Source organism: Rhinopithecus roxellana, chromosome 17, assembly GCF_007565055.1.
Source record: "Rhinopithecus roxellana isolate Shanxi Qingling chromosome 17, ASM756505v1, whole genome shotgun sequence".
NCBI classification, from domain to species: domain Eukaryota; kingdom Metazoa; phylum Chordata; class Mammalia; order Primates; family Cercopithecidae; genus Rhinopithecus; species Rhinopithecus roxellana.
In genome coordinates, this window is record NC_044565.1 from 102,705,932 (window position 1) to 102,716,870 (window position 10,939).

A 10,939-nucleotide genomic window follows, 5' to 3' on the forward strand; every position below is an offset into this window, starting at 1 on the left:
AGCCATTCATTAGGAGAGTGGACTTACATTCTACCAGGCCTGTTTTCTGTTTAAATTTGAGGCCACAGCTTAGGTGTTAAAGTAGAATAGAAGTTTATTATGCTAAGATTTAAGAGTTTAATAGAAGTTAAAAGTTTTAAGAGTTTAATAGAAGTTAAACTTTGAAAACTATTGAAAAGTTTAATGGAAATATAAAGTACAATAGAAGTTTATAATAATAAGATTTATTAATATTAACCATGTAATAACATGATTTCAAAGAACATTCAAAATCTATCGTCATCTTGACTCCTCTTTAAAGAAAAGGCTGAGATTTGGCAATGAGTTTGTAACCAGGGGCTAGGGATCTGGTTAGGAGATAGACACTCAAGCAGAGTGTACAACATGGTGTGAGCAGGTGCAAAACTCTAGACATGAACAAAGCACCATGGGAGCACAGAGGTGCACTTTGTTGCCACTACACCAGGGAGTCAGGGAAAGCCTTCAGAGAGTTGGTATTTTATTAGACAATTTAGATAGCAAGAAAAACCAGGCTTTGCCATAAAGAAAGAAGAACACTCTAGGTAGAAGGGCTCTGGGAAAGGCCTGTCATGGTTTGGGAAGAGGGAGAAAAAGGAAGTATTTGGGGGACATGATGCTCACGTCCCCCAAAGGGGCAGTGATAGCGTAGGTGGCCAGAAGAATAGCCTGTGTCAGGCTGCCCCGCACTGAAGACTAAGCAGAGAAGTATGTTCTTGTTGCATCATATGAAGGTTCTGATGGTGAGGAGTGTTGCTCCTTCTTTCTCCTGTGAAAAATAAAATAAGCTCTTTGTTCTCAAAGAACTCTCAAACTGCCTAAAAAAAAATCAATCTACATGAAACAAAAAGAAGCAGAACACTCACCACCATTCCAATTCTGGCCACCATCTCTCACTTTGGCTGCAATACCCTCTGAAGGGCCTCCCTGTTATTACCTTTGCCCACCTCCAGTTCATTTCCATATTTGCAGAAAATCACCTTCTTAAGACATAAATCAGAATATGCTCATGTATTGTTAAAATCCATTCAGTGGCTTCCCACTACATGTAGGATGTTCTGTGTCCGTGCCATTGCCCAACCTCACTCATCACACTTAGTCACAACAGCCTTCTGGCTGATCCCAGTCAGGCCATACTCTCATGGGTATTAGAGCTTTGTGTTGCCTGTGGCATCTGTCACTGTTGCCACTTTCCTCCCAGCTCTGCATGGGGCTGGCTCCTTCTCTGCCTTTAGATCTAGCATAACTCTTCTCCTCAGACAAACCTTCCCATTAAAGCCCATTCTAATGCTCAATTTATTCCATTCAAAGCATTAACAATTTGTGGCCGTTTCATTTATTTGTTTACCTGATTCATGTCTACCTCCCTTACTGGGATTTAAATGACAATGGCAAGAACTTTGTCTGTCTTGTTCTTCATTAAATCCCCAATGCCTAGTATAATGCCCAGAATATAGTACTCAACAAATATATGTGAATAAATGGTTAAACCTCAATGCTAAGGTGGTGTTATCTACTCTGTGTGTCACAGAGAAGGGAAATGAGTGGGGGTAAAGGATCAAAGCGGGAGAGAAAACCCTATTTGAAGCAGGTGGACCTAGTTGCCACATGATCTTGCTATGGGTTTTGTAGCTCCTTAGGGAGAAGGAGTAGCTTTGCCTGTTAAAATGATGCTTTGGGTGGACATCCAGGTCTCCTGTTTCCCAGGCACACTCTGTTATGCACAATTCAGGATTCCACACTCTCTAGAAGGCCCCTTGGATGCAAGTTCATTCTACCTTCCCCTCTTCTTGCTTCTAAGCCACGGGATCATTTTGAAGAACTTGCATGCTCCATCTACAACCCAACTCCTGGGAGAGGAAACCAATTCTGTTTCTTGGGAGTTTCCTTCTTACTCTTAAAGACAAGAATAAGAGAAAAGACCTCATTCTTGAATCATTGAGTTGCTTTCTTTAAAAAACCGTTGCTATTTGTAAAACTGGAATACATTTTTTGAGCTCTCCTGTCTGAAACCCAGGCTGAGAAATGTAATTAGAAAATGCACACTTACCGAGAGTTGGAAGCCTGGGAGAGTGCCTTCATCCATCCATCCAGTGCACTGGATAGGGAGAGACATAAACAGAGCACGTGGTGTTGGCGTGCACTTTTATTGAGTGAGATGTGATGTTCAGAAAGTCTACAGCACATACGTACCCGAGTGGAAATTCCTTCAATAACGGTGCATTAAACAATCCAGCCCTCTCTTCCCACATACCCCCGCCCTACTGCCCCCCATCCCCGCCCAACCCTTTGCTCTTTCTTACACATGGTTTTAGAAAAGCATCTCTCCATGGCTGGGTCAGAGTAGGGTGTCACCTTCTTGAACCCCTCAGGGAATGTTTGCAGTATATTGCTATTTTCTCTGCTGGGTGCACTTGTGGTAACACCACAGAGGCCCACTCTACCCTGCTGCCTCCTTGGTTTGCAGGGCTCATGTTAGATGCCAAGTCTTAGAATATTAAAATATGACTAACTCCTTCCTCCCGCTTCCTTCTGCCCTCCTTTCTCTTCTCCAGGCAAGTGCTTATCTACAATCTATTGGTAAAGGGTTACTCCCTGGAATGGTGAATTTCTCTTTCTGAATGTATTCTCCCTGCCTCGGGTTCCCTGGGTCTTTGGCATGTAGAGTACGTGTTAAGGGCAGATCAAGGCAGCTGGGGTCAGAGGCAGCCATGTCTATCCAGCGAATTTCCAAGCTGCCTGGCTTTGTGCCTGGTGGGTCTCAGAGCAGTTTAGACGACAATATGGGTAGCCCCAGAAAGCATTGGCAGTGGTCTTGCAAGGGGCAACAGAGCTCTGGAAGCCCTTCTGAAACAGGCCAGGAAGCCCTCCTTAGGTCTCACACTGGACAGTAGTGACAGAGGCAGAACAATCACTGAGTCAATGTCACAAAGGTCTGCTACTGCACATCAGTGTAGTTACAAGACCTAAAAATGAACTTGCAGGAAAAGAGCCCCCTCTGTGCCTATCTGCCTCCCACTCCCCACCTCCCACCATGCAAATGATCCAATGATGCTGATATGGTTTGGCTCTGTGTCCCCTCCCAAATCCCATCTTGTCGCTCCCATAATTCCCATGTGTTGTGGGAGGGACCTGATGGGAGATAAACGAATCATGGGGGCGGGTCTTTCCTGTGCTGTTCTTGTGATAGTAAGTCTCACAAGATCTGATGGTTTTAAAAAGGAAGTTTCCCTACACAAGCTCTCTTCTCTTGTCTGCCACCATGTGAGGCATGACTTTCACCTTCTGCCATGATTGTGAGACCCACCCCAGCCACATGGAACTGTAAGTTTATTAAACCTCTTAAATTGCCCAGTCTCGGATAGACTTTATCAGCAGCATGAGAACGAACTAATACAGATGCCTCTCTGAAATTTTAGAGGTTTGTATACTTGATAGGAAAGTTAGAAAAAACAACCAATCTTCCCTTTCCAGATTCTTCCTCTGAGTGGACTGCATGAGGAGATGTCTGTAAGAAATTGTGGGTAGATATCTCAGACAGAAAAAAAAAAAGCACTTTAAATTGACAAATCAGTCCAAACCACGAAGGTTATAACTCTTTTTTTTTTCCTTTCCAGAAGAACAGTAAAACAGACTTGTTACTGGCAGCCCATTAGTGCTCAGGAGAGGCGGTCTCCAGCATGACATCAGCCCGCCGCTCGACCCAAATCTAGTATTTCACCAGAGAGCCTTACGCTGCCGGCTTTCCAACTGTGTGGAAGACATACATGGGAGAGAGGGAAGAAGGCATAAATAAGATACAGACTGGAGACTTTTTGATGTGTTTAGCACATTTTTGTGATTTCCTTTAATACGATAGGCCTTGCATAATCTCCCATTAGGAGAACAAAAGACAAGCCTGAGATGGGATGGAGAGTGGGTGGAGAGGGGGATCTATTCCATAAAAAGTTCACTTTGACTAATTAGCATTTTTAATCCAAATACTTAAAAGGGGAGGTGAATTGGGAAGAGAAGAATGAATGCCACAGATGAGTGACTGCAGATATAAAAAGTCCCTTCATTAATTCGGTTGTTTTGTAATTCCTAATTGAACTTAAATAAAGAGGACCTAGAGGCAGCTGTTTCTAATATCGAGTCCCCACCGCACATGAAAGACGCATTTATTCCTGCAGCAGCCTCCCTACCCTTGGGTGTTATCAGCTGAACATGTTTTGAACCTACCTAATGCATTTGAGGTAGCTTGGGTTTATTTTTCTTTCAATAAAATAAATGGTTTCGTAATTAAATTTCTGCACTGCCTGTGCTTAATGGTTACATTGACAAGTGCTAATGTATGGCAAGAGAATGAGTTTGAAATGAAACATGCTGTTTTCGAATCTGCAAGCAATTTTGCAGTGGGGCAATCAAACCCCTCATGCCAGCGAAACATTTTCATTAATCTGCTCACTCCGCCCCTGCCCACTCCGGCCGGGCGAGGACACTTTTCAGCTTTCCCTTTGCCCACCCCCCACCCTTGCCTTTTTCTAAACACACACACTCACGCACACATGCGCGCGCACACACACAAATAGCATGAAGCGAGCCGTTGTTTGAAACCATTTTGTGGTCCCTGGCTGGCGGGCCTGTGGAAATTCGCTGACTTTACACCGTGAAATGTTGCAGCTGTCTCTCTTCTCCAAAAGGAAGGCCAGCCTCCATGTTTCAATCCCTGGCAGCAAGTCAATAAGAAAATCTGTCCTTCTGTTTTCCTTTTTTTTTTTTTTTTTAACTTTCCTCCCCCCTTAGCTAAATTTATTTTTGAATAAATCTTCTCATAGAAAATAGCGAACAGCTATTACATATCTGGACTCGGTCTGCGTAAACCACTTCAAGCCACAGCAAAGAAGGCGAACTTCCAGCCTTGAGCCTGTAGAAGGTTCATGAATGGAAACCTGGATGGGCGGGTTGTGGTCTTGGCTGGCTCCACTTCTGCCCGCAGCCCAGGAAGGGGGCCCTGTGTCTCCTGCTCAGGCTTGCACAGGTACAGACGGGAGACACAAGACTCTTGGCTCTTTCTCTGCCCCTTACCTGGAAGCCTGCGTTTTGTCTGACCGCTAGAGGGATGGCTTCCCAGGGTGGCGGCTGTCTGGAGCCTGCGAGGCCCTCTCATCAAAGGCCAAGAAGTGGGTACGAGGACCGGAGCTGACTGGGGCAGGGGGAGATGGAGAGCAGCAGGGGAGCCTCTGGTTCCATGGCTGCCCACAAGGTGTGCAACTCAGCATTTTCTCCCTAGGCTGGGGGAGAAGAGCCAGAGGGCTGACCACATGAGTGCTGACTCACCCGTGGGACGGGCCAGAATCACAGGCTGTCCTCCCCTCTGCATGTCTCCCTCTTGCTGCTTTTAGGACGGTATTTAGGGGAAGGGCTTCTGTGTGGTCCTGGCCTCCCTGAATTTATTGCAGGGCAAGATAAAGGAGAGAGATAGTTGCTTATGGCATTCAAGGAGCAGGAGGAAGGATCTCACTTCCTCAGAACTCCCCTGCCCATTTCCTAAGTCCTGAATTGCCTTTCCTAGGAGACGATGCCTTTCATTTTATCATTCAAAAAGAAGCTTGGATGCAGAAGTCCTTGGGAAGCAGACATAGGGAGGGACTGAGATCTCCACTTAGGTGTACATGATGGGCAAGGAAATCCCATCATGAGAGGGAGAAAGGAAAAGAACTTGGATTAGCTGGTGTGTTAGTCTGTTCTTGCACTGCTATAAAGAAATACCTGAGACTGGGTAATTTATAAAGAAAAGAGGTTTCATTGACTCATGGTTCTGCAGGCTGTACGGAAAGCAGAGCAGCTTCTGCCTCTGGGGAGACCTCAGGAAGTTTCCAATCATGTCAAAAGGTGAAGGGGGAGTGAGGCTTCCACATGGTGGGAGCAGGAACAAGACAGAGTGAGCGGGGAGGTGCTGCACACTTTTAAACAGCCAAATCTTGTGAGAACTCACTCACTATCATGAGAACAGCACCAAGAGGATGGTGCTAAACCCTCATGAGGAAGCCGCCCCCATGATCCAATCACCTCCCACCAGGCCCCAGCTCCAACACTGAGGATTACAATTTGACATGAGATTTGGTGGGGACACAGATCCAAACCATTTCAGCTAATATCTGAACGGTAGGAGGGGAAATCTTGGCCAGGGTAGAGGGCAAAGAAGTGGGGGAACAAGTGTTAGGGCTAACAGACAACTTCACAGCAGCCCTGTGAAGGGGGCAAAGTTCCTCTTTTAAACGACTGAAGATTAATGAAAGTCAAGACTTAATCTTATCCAGAGTAAAGGGGCAGAGAGGTCCATGCCCCAGGAAGAAGAATGGACAGCAGTGGGGAAGGAAAGCTGGGAGGGCTGCTCTGTGGGCCTTGGCAGGGTCTTGGCTGTGCTCCTGATAAAACTGAGCTATTAATATGTGAAAGTGCTGTGATCTACCACTCAGCATACCATGAAAGTTATCATAGTTACTACACCCATAAAACAGTGCAGTACTTCATTCATTCCTTCAGCAAATAATAATTTCACTTCTCACATTCATCCATTCATTCATTCAGCAAATAATAAGTTGCCACTATCAAATAATAATAAGAGCCATATTGCCAGGCTGTTTCAGGATACAGGCATAAAAAAGACAAGGATGAAATAAGTCCTGTGATGGAGAGACAGGCAAAATGCTACCTGACTTCAGAGGAGGAAGAAGTGTGCTGTGCCAGGAGGAACAGGAGAAAGCTTCATGAAAGCGGTGAGCCTTACAAGCCAAATAGGATTTCAAAAGGGGAGGATAATGTTCCAAGGCAAGCAACCAGCAAAACACGAAGGAATAAAAGTAAAAAATTGTATCTGGGGAATGATGAGTGGTCCCAAATTAATGGAGGAGAAAGTTAAGCACCTGCGGGGTGTGTGTGGGGTGTGTGTGTGTGTGTGAGTGTGTTGGTGGGGGTGAAAAGTGGAATTAGGAGTTTTTAGATGGTTTGTTTTGCAAACCGGAGATAACCCTTAAAATGTTGGAGACTTGTGGATGGAGTGAGTGGTGATACAACCCAACCTATATATTCGTAATTGAACCTGTAAGCCATAAAAAGGACAAGCTAAGAAGGGATGATATTAGAGGCAGGTGGACCAGAGGCTATTTCAGTAACCCAGGTCAGAGAGGAGGACTGGCAAGGCAAAGGCAGTGTTCCTGGAGGGAGGGGATGGGTGCTGGGGAAACTGTAGAGGTCAGGGGCAGCCAGTCAGGTGTGGTGGGAGGAAGGGAAGTGCCATCAAGTAGTCTGCTCTCTTCAGGGTGCCTGAGAAGGTGACCATGGGCAGGACAGAGACTGGGAACTCTGAGAGAGAAGTGGATTTGGGGAAAGGGAAAAGAAAACACTAGTTCCAACTGGACACATGGAGTTGGAGTTGGTGGTGGTGACTGTCAGAAGGACTATCCAGGGAATAGTAAACAGATAAATGGAACAAAACAGAAGGAAAGCAGAACTCTGAGGAATGCCCACATCTAGGGGAGCCAGTGCAACAGACAACACAGAATGGCAGGGTTAGTAGGAGACGGGCCATGAGGAAAAGGGAGGGAAGTTCCAAGAAGAAAGGCTGGAAGGTATTTCTGATGCTTCAAGGAGACCCAAGAAGGGGAGATTGTGAGGCAGTTGGGTTGGGCAATAAAGGAGAAGCTGAGCAGGGTGTGGGAAGTAGAGGCAGAAAGATTTTGCACCTGGCTTTAAAGAATTTTCACTGTGATGACTGCATGGAAAGTTTTCTTTGGGTGATGGGCCCTTGAGCAATATTTAAAGAGGAATCATAAGGAAGGAGAGATTGAAAGGCACCCAAGAGGGGACTCTGATGGAGCAGGATCACGGGAGGGGCAGGAAGGGGTGGAGCAGGTGGGCTTGCAAAGCAGCAGGAAGAAGGTACGATAGACCAGAAAACAGTGAAGGTAAACACAAGGGGTGTGAGGGTGCAGGCAGCCTCCTGGGGAAGGAAACAATGAGATCCTGTGCTGAGTGAGGGGTGGGGACAAAGGTGATGGGAAGAGAGAAGTGGCTTGGAAATTTGAGGCAGGGAGGACACGGAATAGAAAGTCAGGCAGGAATGAATAATAGGGCATTGAGAAGCGGAAGATGGAAGCCGGCTCTGCAACAGCCTGGTCTGCACAGTCGTGACATTTGCTCCAACCTTTCTGGGCAGTCTGGAAGCAGAAACAGAAGCAAAGAAGCTAGTGGCGGGAATGCTCCAGCTATGGACAGCACTGCAGCCACAGTGGACAGCCAAAGACACAGGACCTTAGAGGATGATCAGAGAGAATTTTACAGTAGGAAGCCTTTTGTTGATAAGTGTGACCTTCACCTCCAAGACCGGTACAGCCTTGTCTTGGGTTAAATTTGGAGACCAAATTTGAAAAAGTTTTACATAAAAATATATACCAGCTGGGAGCAGTGGCTCACACCTGTAATCCCAGCACTTTGGGAGGCCAAGGCGGGTGGATCACGAGGTCAAGAGATCGAGACCATCCTGGCTAACACGGTGAAACCCTGTCTCTACTAAAAGTACAAAAAATTAGCCAGGTATGGTGGCGGGTGCCTGTAGTCCCAGCTACTCGGGAGGCTGAGGCAGGAGAATGGTGTGAACCTGGGAGGCGGAGCTTGCCGTGAACCAAGATTGTGCCACTGCACTCCAGCCTGGGCAACAGAGTGAGACTCTGTCTCAAAAATATATATACAGACACATATATATATATACACACACACATACACACACATATACACACACACACACACATCTTTCCCAGAAAGAATTGTGAACCAGGAATGAGAACAAATTCCTATTGTAGAAGAAGTTGTTTTTCTTCTTTCCTTTGGCTTTCCTGTGCTGTGTGATCCAAGCAGATGACTTAAACTTTTTACCTATTCCTCCTATCTGCCTGCCTCTGGGACACATTCTGCTGATTTAATAACTTTCTGAAAGAAATTGCTGCCTAAATTAAGGCAATTTCACTAAGAAAGTGGTTTCATTCTATAGAATTCTGTAGTGTTTGCCCTCTCCTTACAGCAGTAAAACAAAACAAAAACAAATCCAGTTTAGTCAAAACCTCACTGGTCTTTTGACTTGTTCTTGATGTTCAATGGGATGGTTGAAGCTAAACAGATATTAAACAAATTCTACCCAGTTTAGTTTGGAAAATTAAACGCTCTCAGCCATGGTCAGGTCTGCACAGTCCATGCGGATAGAGAATGCTGGCATTGGTTACGATTGCCTTAAGTGCTTATTCTCTGATCAAGAGGCAGCATCTTAGCCTCTGCCAGAGTGGAGAAAGGACTGTACCATGGGTACCATACACCATGACCCACCTTACTGACAAGAGGCAGTGATGCATGGGATCTGTTCTTCCTGTACCCCCTTCGGGCATCTCCAAATTCCTCCCCAAAGCCCTAAGGAGACTTTTGAAGCCACTCTTTGTCTCCTATTAACTTAAGGCTTGGGTGCTGGCTGTTAGCAAGCCAGGGTGGGGCAAAGAAGGCCCGAGCCCAAGAAAGGCCTTCCTGGCATCAGCAGCCCCGGGGTCTGTCCAGCCTAGAACTCATGACTGCTGAGATACTCAGGTGTGGCTTGGGGATGGCACTATGAGGAGCCATCTCCACAACCCCAGAAGGCAGAGCATGGACTGAACATTCAGAGAAACAGCTATCATGGTGTAGCCAAATACTCCTGTGAGCTCTTCATATTTTTCCCTCAGGGCCACATCGAGGAAGAGTTAATTTCATGAATTGACTTCCTACTGTCTTAAGTGGATATATCTTTCTCTCCTAGCTTCCAACGGAGCCATTTTACTTTTACCAACTCAAATTTGATGACCAACCAAAGTGAGAAAGAAGCAAATGACTACTACGAGGAATCTTTGATGCACCCTTTGCCAAATGTTCACCTTTGCTAAATTGTTTCACTGCATGCCTATTATTTAGGGAGTTTTATCTCCATTATACAGATGGAGAGTTAGGCTGTAATATTTAGACCACCTAAGTTTGTTCTCCACGTTTCATCTGATTGCCTAGCCTGTAATACCATTATATGTTGCCCTATTGCAACTTCTGTCTTTCCAAATTAAAGAATCGATACTCCATGTCGGTGTATGTGGGGAAGAGGGATAGATATCTACACATGTTGGCTGGAAACCACTACATCTTTCATCAAGTATTATTAAGACCTGTAATATGCTCAGCACTGTAGGGAACAAGTGGAAAGAAGGCTCTCACCTGCAAAGACACTGCTACCTGTTTTGGGATACACAGAAAAACATGTCCACTTGCCTTCCACTTGTCTTCCTTGCAGCTGAGTCCCAGAGGCACAGGTCGTCATTTCAAGATGCAGAACAAGCATCACAAAATAATTCTAAGGATCCAGTGAGCTCCAAGGAGACTGCTGCCACAGCACCATCCCATACTGGTGAGTCCCAGAGCAGTCTTCTTCTGTGGCGAATGTGCCAGGGGCAGAAGGCACTGTTAGGTCCTCCATCTGACTGCCCCTCACTGTGCTTCCTGGATGACTCCACAGGATCCTGGAGGAAGACAGCTAAAATGGGAAGAGCAAAACGGAAGTGGTCTGGTGAAGAGAAGCAAGTTAGCTGAGCGTGCTGAGGCAGTCTTATGTAGGAGAATTCAGTCTCAATTTATGGAGCATCAGAATTCAGCCTCCCTGTGGCTCTGACCTCTCCTTAAAACTTCCAGGAAGGAAGCTTCACAGAGGAAGGAAGGGGAGAGGGAGGAAAGCAAGGACAATCCCCACAGTGAGTGGGTGCCTGGCCTGGGATGGTGGAGGGTGAAACTTGAAGGCTGGCTGCTGAGATGGGCAGGGAGGGCTGGGTGAGTTGGGGCTTATGTACTCATTATGAGAAATGTCTTAATGACCGTGAGT

At 46.0% G+C, this 10,939-nt stretch overlaps 1 long non-coding RNA gene across 1 annotated transcript; it reads right to left on the bottom strand.

Annotated features, from left to right (window-relative positions):
• Positions 1-279: 279 nt before the first annotated feature.
• LOC115894195 lies at positions 280-10,539 on the bottom strand. Its single transcript, XR_004054210.1, has 4 exons — positions 10,282-10,539; positions 2,069-2,116; positions 885-1,001; positions 280-787 (listed from the first exon to the last, which is right to left on the bottom strand). It is a non-coding gene; the product is annotated as an uncharacterized LOC115894195 (long non-coding RNA).
• Positions 10,540-10,939: the final 400 nt, after the last annotated feature.